Genomic DNA, 13,034 nt, shown 5'->3' with positions numbered 1-13,034 from the left:
TAATCTGCTGTCTATGTTTGTCATAGCTTTTCTTCCAAGGAGCGAGCATCTTTTAATTTCATGGCTACAGTCACCATCTGCAGTGATTTTGGGGCCCCCAAAATAAAGTCTCTCACTGTTTCCATTGTTTTCCCATCTATTTGCTATGAAGTGATGGGACCAGATGCCATGATCTTAGTTTTTTGAATGTTGAGTTTTAAGCCAACTTTTTCACTCTCCTCTTTCACTTTCACCAAGAGGCTCTTTAGTTCTTCTTCTCTTTTTGCCATAAGGGTGGTGTCATCTGCATATCTGAGGTTATTGATATTTCTCCCAGCAATCTTGACCAGCTTGTGTTTCATCCAGCTTTGCATTTTGCATGATGTACTCTGCATATGAGTTAAATAAGCAGGGTGACAATATACAGCCTTGACGGACTCCTTTCCCTATTTGGAGCCAGTCTGTTGTTCCATGTACGGTTCTAACTGTTGCTTCTTGACCTGCATACAGATTTCTCAGGAGGCAGGTCAGGTGGTCTGGATTCCCATCTCTTTAAGAATTTTCCACAGTTTGTTGTGATCCACACAGTCAAAGGCTTTGGCATGGTCAGTAAAGCAGAAGTAGATGTTTTTCTGGAACTCTTTGCTTTTTCAAGATCCAGCGGATGTTGGCAACGTGATCTCTGGTTCCCCTGCCTTTCCTAAATCCAGCTTGAACATCTGGAAGCTTATGGTTCACATACTGTTGAAGCCTGGCTTGGAGAATTTTGAGCATTACTTTCCTGGCATGTGAGATGAGTGCAATCGGGTAGTAGATTGAAGATTCTTTGGCATTGCCTTTGGTATTGCCTGAATAATGGAACATTATTCAGCCGTGAAAGAGAGAAAGTGCTGATACGTGCTTCAACATGGATGAACCTGGAATACATGATGTGAAGTGAAAGAAGCTAAACACAAAAGGTCACATGTTTTATGATTCTACTTCTATATATTTAAAGTCCAGAATAGGCACATCTATACAGACAAAAAGAAATTAGTGGTTGCCGAGTTGAAGGAAGGGGCATGTAGAGAATGACTGCCAGTGGGGATGGAGTTTCTTTGGTGAGTAATAAAAAATATTCTGAAAATAGACAGTGGTGATGATTGTACAATTTTGTAAATATACTTTTAAAAAAACCCCACTGAATTGTACACATTTTTCATTTGCCGTGCTACATGGCTTATGGGATCCTAGTTCTCCAACCAAGGACTTGAATCCAAGCCCTCAGCAGTTACAGCGCAGGATCCCAACCACAGGACCAACAGGGAATACCTTATACACTTTTATTTTTTTGGCCACACTAGGTCTTTGTTGCAATGTGTGGGCTCTTCATTGCATGTGGGATCTTAGTTCCCTGACCAGAGATTGAACCCATGTCCCTTGCATCAGAAGGCAGATTCTTAACCACTGGACCACCAGGGAAGTCCCACCCTGTCTACTTTAAATGAGTGAATTTTTTGGTAGGTGAATTATATCTCAATTTTTAGCTTTTTATTAACATCATTATTTGACATTAAACACGATCTAAATAAACCGAGAGCTGTATCATTTTCATGGACTAGAAGCCTCAATAGTATAAACATTTCAATTCTTCTCAAATTAATTGCAAGATTCAACACAATCCCAATTCAAAAATCCCAGAAGTTTTTCCCCTGAAATTAACAAATTGATTCTAAAATGTATATGGAGATGCAAAGGAAAAGCCATTGATACCAAAAAAAAAAAAAAAGAAAGAAAGAAAGAACAAAACCACAGAACTTACTGTACCAGACATCAAGAACTATTGTAGGAAGAGGAAGTTAAACAGTGTGGCATTGGTACAAGATCAGACAAACAGACTAAAGGATGATCTTGTCAGGAAATGGTGCTGGGTCAGCTAGATAGAATATTGTGAGGAAAATGCATTTTGACCCCTCAAATGGCTTCCTGTGGCTGCTGTAAAAAATTACCTGAAACTTTTTAAAACCACAGAACTTTATACCTTCACAGTCCTGGAGGTCAGACGTTCAGAATCAGCATCACTGGGCCAAAATCAACGTGTTAGCAGAGCCAACAGCTTGGGGGGCCATCAGAGAGAATCTGTTTTTTGCCTTTTTCCATCTCTGGAGCTGCCGGCACTGCTTGGTTTGTGGCTACATCGAGGCAGTCACAAGGCGAGTAACTTCTAATCTATCTCTGTCTGCTCCATCTTCATGGGGGCTTCCGTGTGTGTGTGTGTGTGTGTGTGTGTGTGTGTGTGTGTGTGAAATCTCCCTCTGCTTTCCTCTTACAAGAATGCACGTGGTTGTATTTCGGACCCAACTAGATAATCCAGGATAATCTTTCTTGCTCAAGTCCTTTAACTTAGTCACTCTGCAGACACTTTGCCATAGAAGGTAACAGTCCCAGGAATTAGGAGGTGCACGTCATTGGGAGACCGTTTTTCAGCCTAATGTAACCTCTACCTCACACCATAAACAGAAGTAAATTCCAGACCTAAATGTGAAAGAGTAAAATAATAAAAACTTAGAAGAAAGCATAAAGAGCACATCTTCATGACCTTAAAAGAAGCAGGGTTTTCTTAAACAATAAAACAAAGGAGTTAATAATTTTTTAGTGGACTATATCAGAATTAAGAACTCTCCTTTAACAAAAAATACATTTTGAAGAGTTAAAAGATGACCCACAAAGTAGGAGAGGATATTTGTAATGAACATATACAGAAAAAACACTTCTGCTTGACATATACATAGAATTCCTACAAATCAATACAATAACACCCAACATGAAAAGACATCCTAATAGCAAAACAAATCAACTATACTCCAATAAAAATTAAAAAAAAAAAATAGGCCAAAGATTTGAACAGATCAAAGAGGATACCCAAATGGCCAATAAATACATGAAAAGATATCCAACTTCATTAGTAATCAGGGAAATGCAAATTAAAACCACAATGCCATAGCACTATACAGCTACCAGAATGGCTAAAATGAAAAAGGCAGAAATATCAAGGGTGAGTGAAGATATGAAGTAATCAGAACTGGTGGGAACTTCAACTGTTAGCATCACTGTGGAAAACCTTTTGGCAGCTTCTGCTAAAAGAAAACATGTGTGGGTGCGTGCTTCAGTCACTTTTATCTTTTATCACTGAGCCACCTGGGGAGACAAAACAGAACACATGTAGACCTTTGACCTAGAAATTCTGCCTCTAGATGTAGATCCAACACAATCACCAAAAAGACACATACTACGCTAGAATATTCAGAGCACGCTATTTCTAATGGGCAAAACCTGGAAACTATCCAAATGTCCATTGATAGTAGAATGGATGAAATACAAGTGTGGTGTAGTCTCACAGTGGAACATTACACAGTCATGAGGATAAATAATGTACAACCACAGGCAACAACATGACTGGTTCCCACAAACAGAATGATGAGTGATAGGAGCTGCGGACAAAAGAAGACACGATGCCATTTACACGGAGAACGAAAACATCAAAATCTCAGAGGTCAGCACAGTTAGTTCCCTTTGCGGGGAGCCGGAAGTGGGCACCGAGGAGACTCATGGGGAGCTGGTTGTGTTCATGTGTTTTGTGTGTGTTCATGTATTTATCTTGGCACTGGCTGCCTGTTGTGTTCACCCTGTATACTCTTATGATATAGATAGAGCCATCTGGTGGTTCAGATGGTAAAGAATCTACCTGCAATGCGGGAGATCCTGGTTCAATCCCTAGGTCGGGAAGACCCCCTGAAGAAGGGAACGGATACCCACTCCAGTGTTCTTACCTGGTGAATTCCATGCATAAAGGAGCCCGGCAGGCTACAGTCCATGGGCAGGGGGGCGGGCAAAGAGTTGGACACGACTGAATGACTCACTCACTCACACTCACACACACACACACACACAGTCCTATGGATCAAATGCAAAAGTGTCATTAAGTAACAAAATAAATGCAGAATGTTGATTGCTTGCCACTGTTTTTTTTTTTAATGGGAGTGTGTGACTATACATGCAAGGGCGTGCATATGCAGGGGTCATTCCTGGAAACATGTGGAAGAAACTGCTGCCAGCTTGCTTTTCAGAGGGGAACTGGAAGCCTGCATTAAGTTTTTAATCCAGTAAGTATATATTTTAAACTATTAAATAGATCACACATGTGAAAATGTTTAGAGAAAAACAATAAACACCTAATTGTTTTGCTTTGTTTTTTAAGACCGATGTTTGGAAAGCAAGAAGAAGCAGTGAGGTCCACAGACCATCTCAGCAAAAGGCTGCGTTCTGGGTTCTTCGGGTTTCTCTGCAAGGGGCTGCCTGGGGGGCTCAAGTGCATCCGCGCCCCGCTTGTATTTGGGCAAACGTAGACCCTGAAAAGCCTCGCAGCCGCCAGGGTGGACAGGTCCCGCCCCTAGGCCGGTGCATTTGTCTAGTTTGTGCAGTGCAGCTTTGGAGTCAGAGGGGAGTGGAAATTGTGAGATCTTAGCAAGTCACAGCCTCTCTGAGCCGGGGTCTCTTGGCCTGGAGGATGGGGGTTATATCCCCCACTTCACCCTGAGGCTAGCAGGACCCATGTGTGCGGAGCTGGGGGACAGCCAGAGCTCTGTAAAGTGGCCGCACCGCTCCACCTGTCCGCAGGGCAAGGACCGGGCTGGAGCCTCGGATTGCACTGCTCCAAAATGAGCACAAGGTGGCGCTCACCCCCCACAGGTCCAGCCAGGTCCCCCGCCTCTGAGGGCGTTGGCTGCTGGAAGAAGTGAGGCGGGCAGGCAGCTACTTCTGCACACGTGTCCCTACACTTCTGGGCCCTGGGGATGGAAGGGTAAACAATGGGGCGTCCTGCCTGGTCCAGGAGACATGACTGGAGGGACCGGGAGCCCCGAAGGAAGAGAAAGAGGAAAGACTCTATCTGGGAGGAAGCACTGGGATTAGAGTTTAGGACCTTGGGGTATGTTGAATGGTAACCCCCACACCCCAAAAGATAAGTCCACCTGGAACCTGTGGGTGACTTTATTTGGAAAAAGAGTCCTTGCAGATGTAATTAAGATAAGGATCTTGAGGTGAGATTATCCTGGATTATCCAGGTGGGTCCTGAATCCAATGACAAGCATCCTCATAAGAAAAGATGCTGACGCAGAGAAGGTCATGTGGAAACAGATGCAGAGTTTGGACTCTTGCAGCCACAAGTAGGGAACACCTGGAGCCACTGGAAGCTGGAAGGCTTGTGAGGGATCACAGCCTTGCCAACACAGCAGTGAGAGAATAAATCAGTACTGTTTTAAAGCAGAGTAATTTAAGGCACCCAGGTTGTGGTCATTTGTTTCAACAGCCACAAGAAACTAACAGAGATGTTGAAATTCTCTCCCCACTGGTCTGCCTTCTGACTCTCCCCCAACCCCAGTAGCCTACAGATGACACCCAAGGCCCCCCAACTCCTGAACCCCACACTTTCCTCCCCAAACCCACTGCTTTCACACCTTCTGCTTTTGGTTCTGTCTGTCTGGGCAACCCTTCCCTCATGGGTCCCCTGGACAACTCCTGTACACCCTTCAAGGCCCTCCTTAAGTACCCTCTCCTAAGTATACTAGTATATTCTGAATCGGTGGCTCCCAACACGCCTGGACTCCTCCATTCCCCCAGCCCAGTGTCTATTCACTCATTGTATTGATGACGTGTGTGTTTACCAGCTCAGTCGTGTCTGACTCTTTGCAACCCTGTAGACTGTAGCCCACCAGTCTCCTCTGTCCATGGGATTTCCCAGGCAAGAATACTGGAGCGGGTTGTCATTTTTTTCTCCAGGGGATCTTCCCAACCCAGGGAGATTGAATGTGGGTCTCCCGCATTGCAGGCAGATTCCTTACCATCTGAGCCACCAGGGAAGATTGATGATGTTACATATCATGGAAAAACCCAAATGAACTTTCCGGTCAACCCAATGTCATCGCGTCAGTTCAGCTATGTGTCCCCCTGACACTGGTCCTCATCTCCAGGTTTTTCCATCCCCTCAGCTACTGTGCTCCTTCAGGCTTCCCCATGTCTCACCAAGACCCTGGTGCCAGCTCCTCACTGGTCTCCCTGCCCAGTCTCGCCTTCCAGCCCATCACCACTCTGGAGTGCTTGGATCTGCCACGTCACTCCTCTGCTCAAAAACCGTCTGTGGCTCCCCGCTGCCCTAAGGAAGTTGTCCACAGAGAAGGACAGTACTTCCAACGATCCTTCCCATCTCTCACTCCACTCAGCCGATGTCCATCACACCCACATGCAGCACACCCCTGGGCCTTTGCATAGACAGGGTCCTTCACCGGAAAGCCCTCTCCCTGTCTGCCAGGCACGCTGTGACCCGTGTGCTGACCACACACCAGGGGCTGTTCTAAGTGCTTTACGTGAGTGAAACCCTTTATCTCTTACAACAGCCCCAGGAGAAAGGCTCCATCACTGTGTCCAGGTCACAGCTGGGAAAACTGAGGCCCAGATGGGAGAGGAACCATTCAGAAGGGTCAGAAGGATCTGATCACAGCCCACACTGTCATTTCCACGGGGTGGGCTTCAGAACCGCCAGTATCTCACCCCGCCACCCTCCCCCCATCCATGCCACAACCACACAACCCCAGATTAATGAATCTCTCCACTGTGGATTCTGAATTTGATAAACCTGCGCCTCACCACGCTGTGCAGGAATTAGCTGATCATACAGTAATCTACGTACCAAGAAGCTTCTGGATAACTTCACTTTATTTCTCTGGGCCCATGGTAACTGGCCCAGCATAAGGGGTTCAGTAAACTAGGATGAATAAGTGAAAGGTTTCCAGGGATGTCGGGTCCTGAGGCTTTCTCACCCTCCTCAAAGAAAAGAATACATTATACTAAGTTTCTGAGGCCAGACCTCTTCCTTCTCTCTCCCCTGCTCCCTCCTCCTGCCCCCCTCCCCAGTTTCTGGGAGGGCATTGGGCTCTCCAGAAAATGCCCCAGGCTCTCTAGTGGTGTGTTTCCTGATTACTGATGAAACCAGGGCTTAAAGCTGATGAATCATGAGCCGCCGCCAGCCAGGGCATGTTCGAGTGCCAAGCGGCAAGGGAGAAGCCAGGCTCCCCACCAGCCTCTCTTCCCCTGTGGCCTCCCCCCAACCTCTGAAGTCCTGGTGACACTAGCTGGAGAAGGACTGCCCCGGGGACTTCCCTGGTGGTCCAGTGGTTAAGACCCTGCCCTGCCAGTGCAGGGGGGGTGGGTTTGATTCCTGGTCGGGGAACTAAGATCCCACATGCCACGTGATGCTGCCAAAAGACTAAAAGAACAAAAAAAGAAGAAAGGAAAGGAAAGGACTAGCCCTGGAGGTAGGTGACTTGAGCAACTCCTAGATTGTCCCCACTCTTCCCACAGCCCCACCTTGGCCACTCCCAGGTCCAAAAGAAACCCACAGCCAACAGTTCACAAACCCCCTCCCCATCCTTGATCTCCTGACTTGTTGATGATACCTAGGGAGGTGCTGCAACCCCCTTTAGAGGTAGGGGAACCAGCTCAAGGAGAGAGAACTACCAGAGACCCCCCAGAGGAAGTAAGCAGCACACAGGAAGTTGAATCCCAGTTTTCTGCTTCCCAAGGTGGTTTGAAGCAGGACTGGCCATTTCTTGATTCAAAGGTCACACCCTCAGAGCAGGGGTTTCCAACTTTCGGGATCTAATGCCTGATGATCTGAGGTGGAGCTGATGTAATAATCATAGAAATAAAGTGTACAATAAATGTAATGTGTTTGAATCATCCCTCAACCATCCCCATTCTTAAACCCCATCTGTGGAAAAACTGTCTTTCACAAAACTAGGCCCTGGTGCCAAAAAGTTTAGGGACTGCTATCTTAAAGGACAAAGGAGCAAAAAGTATGAACCCCCAACTCTGACCCAAGACACCTGGAGGAATCTTATCAAACAGCCCAGGGACTGGAGGCAGGTGGGAAAATTACACCCCAATGGTAACGGGCTTATGTCCAGGTTCAAGTCCCAATCTGACTCTTAACAAGTCACAGAGTTCCTGCAACCTTGGACAAGTTTCCTAGTTTCTGTAGGCCTCAGTTTCCCCATCAGTAATATGGGAGCAATTCTGAGTACCTACACATCACAGGATTGCTGTGAGGATTATCTGAGTTAACACAGAAAAGGCTTAGAACAGGTGAGGCATACTCAATAGACAGCACAGTTTTTTTAATGGGTGTTTTGAAGGAACTGTCTCCCCAAGGAGGAAGCACTTGGAGTGAATCCTTGTCATCAGAGAGGAATGTTCCCCACACCTGCCTAATAGAAGGTACAGCCCTGGGGCCTCCTTACAAACCCCAGGGCCTCTGTTACCCAGACCTGGCAGGTCAGAGACTAGGGGTGGGAAACCAGTGTTTTTAAATAAGAGCCCTAGGGGGTTGCTTGGATCATGCAAGCCTGGGAATCCCAGGGGCTGAGTACCGTGTCTTTTTTTGTAGACTCTTCTGGTAAAACACCTGTCACCCCCCTGTCCTCATGTCCTTGGGGGAAAACCAATTTTCTCTTTTTCCCAATTAGTAATAATATTTAGCTGGTAGTAAAGACTCACGGGGGACTTCCTTGGTGGCTCAGTGCTAAAGAATCCACCTTCCAATGTAGGGGACTCAGGTTCAATCCCCGGTCAAGGAACTAAGATCCCACTTGCTGCAGGGCAACTACTGAGCCCACATGCTGCAACTAAGACTCGATGCAACCAAATAAATTAATCAGTTTAAAAAAAAAAAAAGATTAACTAGTGCCAGGTCCTGTGTTGGGCTTCCTAGCTGGCGCTAGTGGCAAAGAACCCACCTGCCAATGCAATAGACATAAGAGATGTGGGTTTGATTCCTGGGTCAGGAAGATCCCCTGGAGAAGGAAATGCCAACCCACTCCAGTATTCTTGCAGGGAAAACCCCATGGACAGAGGAGCCTGACGGGCTATAGTCCATGCGGTCTGAGAGTCGGACACAACTGAAGTGACTTAGCACACAGCACACACAGGATCAGGTGCTGTGCTGTATATGATGCTCAGTCGTGTCCGACTCTGTGACCCCATGGACTGTGGCCACCAGGCTCCTCTGTCCGTGGGATTCTCCAGGCAAGAGTACCGGAGTGGGGTGCCAGTTCCTCCTCCAGGGGATCTTCCCGACCAGGGTCAAGTCTCCTGCATTGGCAGGCAGGTTCTGCACCACTGGCGTGACCTGGGTGCTGTGCTAAATTAATTCCGTTCACCAGCAGCCCTCTGCTGCAGGTCCTCTCTTCAGCCCCATTTTATGGAGCCCAAAACTGAGGCCAGGGAAGTTAATAACTTGCCCAAGGTCACTACTGCAGGCAAGTGCCTAGATGCTCTGGCGCAGAGCAGGTCTGTCAGGAACTGGAAAGTCTTCAGTCTTTTTCAGGCAGCTTTGCAGAGTTGAGGCCAGGGTCCCTGCCCCAGGCCCCAGGCCTTTGCCCTCACCACATAACACTGAATCGATCTCAGTGGTTCCTTTGCCTGACTCCCTTTCCACCTCCTGGCCTAGGGCAAAAGAGGGCGCTCCAGAGCCACAGAAAGTCCAGACTTTGAGGCTTTGAAGACTGATCTCATCCCCCACCCCACCCATAATCTCCCCTGGCTCACTCATCTGCACCTTTTTCCAGGTCCATCATGTGGCTGGCATTTCTCTGGAAATGTTACGCCTTTGATCAAGCTGTTTCCAAGGCCAAGCACATCCTTCCTAATTTTAGGCTTCTGTGTAGAGAGGGTAGCCTCCTTCAGGAAGCCCTCCCTGACTGCCTTCTCTGAGTTAGAGAGACTAACTCTAACTCAGAGCCCCCCCGGCTCCTGGGGCCCCCACTGCCCACTAGGAGATGACTGCCTCCAGCACTAAGGATGTTGTGTCCTATAGGTCTGTCTCTAGGTTCTCTGAGCTAGAGAGTATGATGCGAGGGAGGTGAGATAGAGGACAGGTGTCACTGACCTCCTTCTGGGTTCGGTGAGGGAAGAGGACAAGGTCAGGTCTCCCTCTGCCCAGCCTCTTCACTGGCCATGACCCTCAGGCCCTCGATCAGTACCTCCTATTGGGCAACCACAGGTTGGATTGGCTGGGACTGCCTGGAGGTGAGGAGGGCGGGGGCTATTTGCTCCCCCACCTCAGGACACTTTGGCCGGGCCCCACCTCTGTCTGCCCCCACTTTCAGCTCCTCAGACCTAGGGCTTTGAACAGAGGGTGATACCTCTTGAAGGTGTGAAGTGACATCTTGGTCCCCTTTTTCTCTGGCTGGCCCCAAGCCCCCTGGGGGCCCTGCCCCATCCTCTCTGCATGGAGGACTCAGGGGAAAACATGGTGCGTGCAAGATGAACCTGATGGAGTTACTGGCCCATCACCCCCACCCAGAGATGGGGACTGAGGCCGCCAGAGCCTGGTCCAACCAGAGCTGAAGCCTTGTGGCCCCGCTGGGGCAGGGTAAGACCTAGCCTCCTTCTTCCCCATCTCTTTCAGGCCCTCCCACCATCAAAGCAGGGGAGGGCCTTGGAGATGGGGAGGAGAATGGGGCGGGGCACTCAGACAGGGAGGAGGGGGGCTGGGTCCTGGAGCCAGGGATGCTTCCTGTGGACACTGGACACTCGACTCCCACATTCCTGGCTATTCCGAAGACTCAGTGCTCCTTCCTTCTGGCCCTCCCCAGCAAGGGGGGGAAGGCAGTGCCTGGGTCTGAGCTGGCTGTTCGGGGGGCCCCTGCAGGGAGAGACTTGAGATCTAGACTAGAGGCACCTCCCTGGGGGTCCTTCGGATTCTCATAAACAGGAAGTGCACCTCCCCCACCCCCCCTCCCTGTCGACAGGCCCCTGTGTATGCAGACACTGGACTCTGGAGGCCCAGTGGCCCTTGACCTCTCCGGCTGCTTCCTGTTAGCCTGGCCAGAGGAGAGAGAGGCAGACAGAAATGGCCTGAGATGGGGGAGAGGCCTGGAAGAGTGTGAGCACAGAGGAGAAGAGCCCAGAGAGGCTGAAAGGAAGGAGGCTAGGACAGGCCTGGCACATAGTAGGCGCTCAGTAAATCATCCGGCTTGAGGTCGGAGACGGAGGAGAGGGCAGCGCTGGGGAGAGCGGCACGGCTGGGAGAAAGAGAGGCTGGAGGTTCCCAGCCGGCGGTCCCTGAGGCCTGGCACATAGTAGGTGCTCAGTAAACATCTGGGACAATGTTGAGGATAGGCGCGGAGGGAGTGTCCCTGGGAGGGCAGCACTGTTGAGAGGGGGCAGGGAACAGGGGGCTCGCCTGGCCTGATTGCTCCCTGTGGGTGGGCAGCCCCCGAGAATCGGCATCCCATTGTCCCTGTCTGGCCCCCACCCCGCCCCACGGCCGGCTGGGCCAGGCCACTGTCTCAAGGCCCTTTATTTTTAAAATCCCTGCGGTGTTCCCACCCCAGCCCGAAGGAGCAGTGCCAGCCACAGATCCGCCTGCGGCCTGGGCTCTGGGCCCAGAGGCGCCGGGGGTGGGGCTTCCGGCCACCCCACAGCTGCTGCTGCAATTCTGGGAGGGCTAGGAGGCCAGGCCGGCTGGCCAGCCAGCCCACGCCGGGTAAGGAGGCCCCTGGCATGCCCCGGACGCTGGCCCAAAGGTGTTAGCCCAGGGGCCCACTAGAGGAGCAGCCAGAGCTATACGCTGCATCCAGTGGCCTGGGCTTCCCAGGTGGCTCAGTGGTAAAAAACTCGCCTGCCAAGCGAGTTCGATCCCTGGATCAGGAAGATCCCCTGGAGGAGGAAATGGCAACCCACTCCAGTAATCTTGCCTGGAGAATTCCACGGACAGAGGAGCCTGGCGGGCTACAGCCCATGGGGTGGAAGAATCAGACACAGCTTAGCAATTAAACAGCACCAAAAACAGTCCAGTGGCTCATTCTTCTGTAAAGAGAATCAAAAGCTTCGCTTTTACAGACTCTTCAGAATCTTTCCCCACATTCCACTGAACAAATAAGTGCGCAGCGCCCTCCGTAAGGAGGGAGGCTGGAGTCGACCTCGTGGGGGTGACCGATGTGGAGGAGGCAGGCAGTGCAGTTGTGGGGACATTTCTGGAAAGAGACTCCCTGACCAGCTCCATTTCTTCCAGGCTGTGTGACCTGAGACACACCGTTTAGCCTCTCTGAGGCTCAGGTGCCTGTAAGAAGGGACAATAATAGCCACCACGGAAGGCTGTGGTCTATCTCCCGACACTGCCGTGAGCAAGGTTGTTCACTGCCCCTATCCTCATGGAGCCAGATGTCCTCGGGGAAGATGATCGCCCATGTGAACAAGGTCATGGCGGCTGTGAAAGACACAGAGGGGAAGGGAGGGTGCTGGGGGGCGAGGGGTTGGTACGTGCTAAGTCGCTTCCATCGTTTCTGACTCTTTGCGACCCTGTGGATGGTAGCCCGCCAGGTTCCTCTGTCCATGGGATTTTCCAGGCAAGAATACTGGAGTGGGTTGCCACTTCCTTCTCCAGGGGATTTTCCCGACCCAGGGATGGAACCCATGTCTCCTGCTTTGGCAGGCAAGTTCTTTACCACTAGCTCCACCTGGGAAGCCCAGGTGGGTCAGGGAGAAGTAATTTAAATGAGTGTTTGGTTGACTCCTGCAGAGGTGACGTTGGAGCTGAGAGGGAGGCAGCCTTTTACTCATCTGGGCAGAGTGTTCCGGGCAGAAGGCACCCCAGTGCACAGGCCCTGAGGCAGGAGGGTGGGGGACCTGAGGGAATGGGAGTGGAAGGACTTGGGAGGAGGGGTCACTCCTGTTACTGTCATTATGTCAGGGCCGGGGAGGAGACAGGGATGTCAGGCAGACATGCCACAGCCGAGAGCTCTGCATCGCTTCCTGTTCACGTACTCCACCTCAAGAATGCCCGGCCAGCTGGCCAGCCAATGTGCCCAGGTCCTTGAGCTACAAAGGGCGTTCACTCTGGCCAAACTCGTCTGTTTCTTTGATCCTCCCAGTAACTGTGTGGTAGGGCTGGCCAGGCTTATCATCATTGTGTCCATTCCATGGATAGGGAAACTGAGGCAGGGGTGCCCATAGGATGG

This window comes from Dama dama, chromosome 22, assembly GCF_033118175.1.
Source record: "Dama dama isolate Ldn47 chromosome 22, ASM3311817v1, whole genome shotgun sequence".
NCBI classification, from domain to species: Eukaryota; Metazoa; Chordata; class Mammalia; order Artiodactyla; family Cervidae; genus Dama; species Dama dama.
This window is presented reverse-complemented; position numbering follows the sequence as displayed.